General features: G+C 35.9%; 1 long non-coding RNA gene across 1 annotated transcript; it reads left to right on the forward strand.

Moving 5' to 3' along the window:
- Positions 1-1,278: 1,278 nt before the first annotated feature.
- On the forward strand, positions 1,279-1,575 carry LOC146745988 (uncharacterized). Its single transcript, XR_014929553.1, has 2 exons — positions 1,279-1,405; positions 1,506-1,575. It is a non-coding gene; the product is annotated as an uncharacterized LOC146745988 (long non-coding RNA).
- Positions 1,576-7,322: the final 5,747 nt, after the last annotated feature.

Here is a 7,322-nt window from a genome sequence, read left to right on the forward strand (position 1 = left end):
GAAATAATAAAATGATTGTTACGTGTTAACATTATATGTACAAGCCTTGTATTTACATCAAAATAATATCGCAACTGTTATTATTTTTAGATGAGCCAATCGTAGAACTGGATCATGATACTACTACATTGAGCTGGACACGTCACGAGAACGAGACATACACATGTGTGAAAATAAAAACACGTCACGTGGATGTCACATGGGATGTTATAGTGAAATGCATGGATAGAAATATACTCGAATACAAAGTAAATGATACAAATAGGGAATACAGAATTACATATTGCACTGCAGACGGGTTTTGTGAAAGTCGAGATTTCTCTGCATTTACAAGAAGAACCAGTAATGGTAATATTTTCCAATTCAGCTAAATTATATGTGCATCATTATAATCTATCGAATTGCACCCACATAACCCAACGTTCAGCAAAATTATTTAATGATGGCTTTCACTCACTAAATTAATAACCCTTTTCAGTGCAGTGAGTGTTGGTAACACGAGACCGAATATGCGACACAGAGAAGTATGAGTGATATTATGTACCCTGTCATCACTATACACGGAGATAGTGTGAGCTCGTCCTTATTTTTCGAGTCATTTGACTTCATGGTAATTATTAATTAAAATGTAACGTGGGCCTGACTTACCTTAATAAATTATTTACTATTGTTATAATCTGCATAGATTGCAGACTATTGGAGAATGCATAGATACATTATCACTCACGTGTGACGTCACACTGTGGCGATGTACTTTTCATTACTTATTAGGATATGTGTGATATTTGTTACACAAGTATACTCAGTGTTTACACTGTCAAATTTTACGCTCCTGTACACAAGTTAGAAATTTGTTTAATATTCACAAAATGTTTGGTATCCAACATAAAAGATGCATGTACCGCTTAAATCCATCGTATTGCGAAAGATCTTGTTTGCTTCTTTATTTGTTCTCTCCTTGTATCTAACTGGCATAGAATAATACGATAGAAAAAGTATATTTCCTACTGAGAAACTGTGTCTACGAATATAATGATAATTTAATCTGCGGTATTCCTCACTCTTATGACGTCATCGTGGTCTCGTGACTGCCCGTACCGCAGTATCTTCCCGAGCAGCACGGCCGCTATTCCGAAATCCGCCGTCCGCGATGACGTCACACTCGTGTGAAATACCATTGAAAATATTATTTACTGTCTCTGTATAAGCGACATCGAGATGTCTTTGACAAAAACGCATTTGAACAGTATAAACAATGTATGACATTTCAGGTTCTATCTGTGGTTCATGTAGTGTAGGTATTATTGTTGGGATACTCACAACTTTGCTGGTTACTACTATAATATCTGTTGTGATTAGTTATGTATTACATAAACGTCGATTGAACGAAGAAAAAAGACGATCTGTGAGTAACATAATATTTCGTTTTCAATATGGAACGTTGAAAATCATTCTTCTCGGCATTATTCCTGATTGATATAATTTTTAATTTTTATTTTCAACAGGATGTCGTAGATGATCGCGATTACACTGGACTTTCAGAAATCACGAGGGACAAAGACCACACCTATGAAATACCAGAGAAAAAGGTAAAGTAAATTAAATTACTGTCATGACGAGTTGAACACCTTATTACTTTATAGTGCTGAGATATAGAAATATTGATCCGGCCATTGTTGATACATATTTGTCGACCCAAATAAAGCATTGTTGATCAAGGCGAAGCCTTGGCAAATATGAATATTTACCGAGGATGGTGTCAATACCTATATTATAGTGAATATAAGACACAGATTTTAACACTGTATTAATTTTCTCCATTCCCATTTATCTGTTTCATCACACTTGCAATTGTTTGTATGTATTTATATAATTTAATTGCATAATTCCTCCATAAATTACATTTGTGAAGGCATCAACTAGCTACAGGCGACTGTTTCATTTCAGAGATCGCGATATTTACACATGACATGCGCGCACACAAAAATAGCACACTGCTCTGGGGTCATTCAGACCTAAATAAAACGCAATATAACACGTTTCCCTTTTGATCAACAGTTCAGTTCAATGAAACCCGCGTGTATGTACGATACAAAACCAAATGATTAATTCACCTTTATGAAATGAGCACTACACATCGGTACACGATGTCAACAAATCCTGAAATGCTGGACAAAATTGGTAATCCGCGCTAGCTGCGTACACTGTGTGACAACTACGGTCGAAACGAACGACCAATATAGGTTATTCGATGACTATATACCGGTGACACATATTCGCATAGGACATAACTCAAGTAATGCAATATATCTGGTTACAGTTGTTCGACCTGTTGACAAATTTCGTGTTCCGAGAATACGCCGACAAACCATAACGGTGAATCAGCATTTTGTAGTTCAATCATTACGTCTATGTATGCGCAGTAGCCTAATTTGATGTTTTGACGTCTGAAAACTATGCAAATATATCGTCCATCAAATGCACGAATCTGATTGGCTAGTGAGAATAACATTATACTGTACTACTTTATTACTTATATTGTCATTTAATTATATATTGCCAGGTTGATGACAAAGATGGCAGTTATACATCACTCAACCCTGCTACCAGAGAAAAATAATCCGAATATGAAATGCCACTACCAAGACCAAATAATGTTTAAATATATATCTAAATATTATATCAAGTAGTGCTATAGTAAATCTTCATCCACTGTGAATATAAATCCCGTGAATGACCAGCCTACAATTCAATTGTTGTAAGCCTTTTTCCTGTTTGTGCTTGTTGTCAGAATCATTCAGGATACACGGTATAGTTGTAGTTATAACACACGCCATTTATTGTGAAGAATTCAATCAGGTAGATGCAGTACTTATGTTGACATAAGTTGTTTGCTACGCGATAGTCTCACGGCTACGCCTAAAGATACATGTTGTTGGTAAACCACGACTGACTAAGATGACCGACCGACGACGAAGACCGACGGCGACGACCGAGAATGAAATCACTCCCGTCTTTTTATGGGGAAGGGGTCATGGCCAAGTGGTATTCGTAATGTAGTTACACTGGGCAAACAGAATCGCCGATATGTAAATATAACTAATTGGCGTACTTTGGGTACAGTAGTTGTATTGAGCGTTTGTTATTGGAACAACTCACAATCAATACCAAAGTAATAAAACATCAAGAAAATTGAATGTTAGGTAACGCTTGGTAACCTTTTCAAAATAAACGAGACCGGAACTTCACGGTAGCTTAATATATGGTTTGAGATCATTCGAGTGTATCCAAGGCTGGTAACACGTGACTCAAACAGTTTTTGACAATTTAAACACGCAAGTTTATTCTACGAGTATTCCTAAAATTGCATTATATTAACTTGGTGGCGGTATTGATTATACTCACATAGGGTTCGAGTTCTATACACCTAATTTACAAATAAAAGGTGTCACAACTAGTACCTTGGTTGCCAGTCGCTAATTCAATATTGGGTCACCTTCGTGTTGCCCTTTTTTGTATCGTATTCTATGTGATTTAACAGTTGTTGAGCTGGTAGAGCAAGCGTTGTATCTGCATTCTGAATGGTGTTTTTTCTACATTCTTCTTTAAAATCCGTTAAACTTAGAGTAATTCTTGGCGAATGTTCAGTAGTTTTATTCAGATATAATTATACGGATAACACCTATCAAATATATGCGTTACTTAAAATATTAAGTGTGTTAATAAAGGGGCATTTGAATAGCCCCATGTATTGATAAAGAATAATAAATGCGCTTACAGACACATAAAATTCTTAGTGACAATATGTTGTTTAAGAAAATGGCTGTCGACATCAAATGATAGAATCATCCTTCAATAACCAGGTACCTGATGTTGTATTCGAATACAGGTTTGTTCTCTGAATGCAGACACGATGTGGTCTGTCAGGAGGTTACTATATGATGGAGTTGTATTATGACGTTGTGATACGTTTTCACTTTCAGCAGCACTTCAGATTATCACGACCAGAAGGTAAGGACACTTGTATTAATGATTATGTTCACACAGTTTGTGTTGCTGTAATATAATTTGCATATCAAAGGTATTGAGGACATTGACCCTTGTCAAGTCGTAATAGTCATAATAGTATACTTTTGTGTTTGAAGTGGTCTTGTAGTTATTAGGATCGTCTTGTTTCTATAACCATGCTAGTAAGTTGATGGATTTTGCTAAGCAGCTCTCGTCGTCTACGGGTTTAAGTTGCATTCAAACTGCAAGAAATATCTTACTGACACCTGTTCACATCTCATCTCTCCTAAAATAAAATAAAGTGATCATGAGTGATTACAGCAACTTCAATTATGTTTGATTTGGTGATTATACACTAGGACTTTTAGTGCCGGACTGTTCTATTTCTGCACTATTTCAGGATTCGTGTTTAACTGATGTTAAAATGTTAATAACATGGTAATAACAATAATCATTGAAATGGAATACAATGTGAAAAAACAGCTGCAAGATTCCTAAGCTGATCATAGTGAGTATGAAGCTGGGTAATATTATTAAATAGTCAAACTCGTTGATGAAATAACCAGACATACATGTACCACTAGTGCCTAATGATTGCATTGTAATGTTTCCCCGTCGAAAATTGGTTCAAATACAACGCAATAACTGACAAAACATTACACATAGTGTATAAATTTGATATGCTGGATGTGACAACTTATTGAGTTAAATCATACTTCTGATTTCAATTATAATGTCATTTATTTTTATCATTGCAATCATTCGTGACACTGGTGTTGGTCTATTAGACAATAAAACAATGGGATCCACACCTCCCTTGTTTCGACTCACTTTGGCATTGATATATTGCCTCTCAGTTCACTATAAATTATACACCTTCATGTCACCAGAAAAACTTTATTTGAAAAATCAGCTGACCAGATTCAATGGTTTCCGAGTACCAGATAGATAACTACAAATGCAAAATTTCGTATATCGGCGACACAGTATATCGCCGATTCACATGTTAAATGCTAAAATAATAATCTTAGACTAAGTACATTTCTAAACTCAAATAAATAGTAGTTGATAATTTTGCATTTGGAAAGGATCAAATTTACACTATCGAATGAAACCCACACGTAATTGTGTATCCATGATGTACCGCCATGTTGGAATGATAGACCTTTAGTAAGAACAAATTGTGGAAAAAAAAGAAGTGAATGGTCAAAAAAGGGTACAAACTTAAGCTTAAGCATACTATGGTGGCAGTAGTCAACAATTTGTTCACACAGTGTCTGAATTGTAGAAATCTAATTTGCATATCAAAGGTATTGAGGACATGAACCTAAGTTGGCAGTATTTACTTCAAACTCAATTGACCCCTGTGTTGACCTGTATTGTGTAGCGCATTTCAAGGTATTCAACGGTTGTTGAGCTTCAATATCACCACAAACGTCAGGACGGTGCAATAGTTTTATGTTATATCATGTGAAATTATGACATTACGTCAAATTGATATATCATGACTTTATGTGGGTTTACTATTATTTAATGTAAATTCTTTATTATACGATGTTGATGTGTGATTATGTAGTGAAGATGTGTGACCTATTATGTTCATGTTATAATGTCGTAATATCGACATTATACAAATGTTCACCCCAAGCCGAGGTTGACAATGGGCTAGGGGGTCTCTAAAACTGTATGTCCAAAGCTGTTTGGGTGAACATTTGTAATATTATAGTGAATACATCGTAATATGGAAATTGTGGAACGGGGCTGCACACTGCTTGAGTATGTCAACACCGTTCTCTTCCAACAAATACACTGTACATAAATGTGATATACAGTCAAAACCCACAAAATATGTATCAAAATCAAACAAAACGGTGCCGTCAAATATAAGTCCACGACTCTCAGGATTTTTAGGTAGACGACCTGCGCAACGCACGACAAGCGCGACTAAAAAATCACACAAAATTACTACAAAATCCTAGTTTTCACTCCAATAAGATCGTAAAATAGTGAACACAAACCTGGCAACTTAATCAGTTTATTAATATTGCCACGTATCGTGTTCACTTGACAGGTTACTTGCGTAAATTAGATAAATTCAGGGGAAAGGTACCCGGATAAAGGTAGACATACGAATATGGCTGCCGATCGACACACGAATATGTGTACCTACAATGCGCGAAACTGATTGGCTGTCAAAGTGCAGATATGTACAGACAACTCAGGTGCACTGTGGTGGCAGTATTGAATAATTTGTTCACAGTGTCTGAATTGTGGAAATCTAACTTGCATATCAAAGGTATGGAGGACATGAACCTAAGTTGGCAGTCTTTACTTCAAACACAATTGACCCCTGTGTTGACCTGTATTGTGAAGCGCATTCTGTGGCATTCAATGGTTTTTGAGCTGTATATGTTGTAAGGTCGAGATAAGCGTTTCAATTCAAAGGAATGGCACACAGTAACTAACATTATTTATTTATGTAATGTGCACTAATATAATAATCATTGCGAATGTGTGTGTCGTGTCATGTATTTGAAAAATCAAGCCCTGTTGTTAAATGGTGTGGTCGATGTTGTGAGTTTGAACCCTTTACTTGGCTTTTATTATTTTTCAGTTTACAAAAACAATTATGTATCTAAGGGATTGGTCACTTATTTCGGCTGGGGGGGTCGGCTGATTCCATTTTGACAGCTGTAAATCTCAGTTGATCAAACCCCTATCAAATAAGTGAATGACCCACCCCATCATAATATTTTAAAACTTTTTCACCCCCCCCCCCCCGAAAAAAGGAAACATTAACAGTTTTAGCTCTGACATGATTACAAAATCATTTATATGTGCAGTGAAAATATCATGGTTTGCCTTAATTTTGACATGATTTTTAGTGTTTGCATTTAATATACCTTAAAAGGGGGAAGAAACATAAAGCCAAAAAACGACTACAGAAAAGGCTGCATGAAGGAGGGAAATCTATGCTGCTAAAGATAGTAAATAAAAGCAAAGCTGCGGAATACTCACTTGATAAACGCCCTTGTAAGATAAGAAAAGAAGATTTGAATCTAGGCGGTTTGAACTGTTACAGTTTGAAAACTAATTTGGATTTAAAATATCTTTCATATCAAATAGATCATAAATGCTTTACACCCGAAGCACAGTCCCTGCTTATGGAAACAATAGAAATCTTTATTTTTGCTTAAAGAGGAACCGCTTAATCCCTTGGATTGCACCAAGTGCTCATGGGTAATTAATTCCGCCTCTGTCCACTGAGTAAATGAATGCTTATCTTTGCCCCTGTACCGCTAATCCCACAAAAC

The sequence above is a fragment of the Saccoglossus kowalevskii genome, chromosome 5 (assembly GCF_978046115.1).
Source record: "Saccoglossus kowalevskii chromosome 5, keSacKowa6.1, whole genome shotgun sequence".
In the NCBI taxonomy this organism is placed as follows: domain Eukaryota; kingdom Metazoa; phylum Hemichordata; class Enteropneusta; family Harrimaniidae; genus Saccoglossus; species Saccoglossus kowalevskii.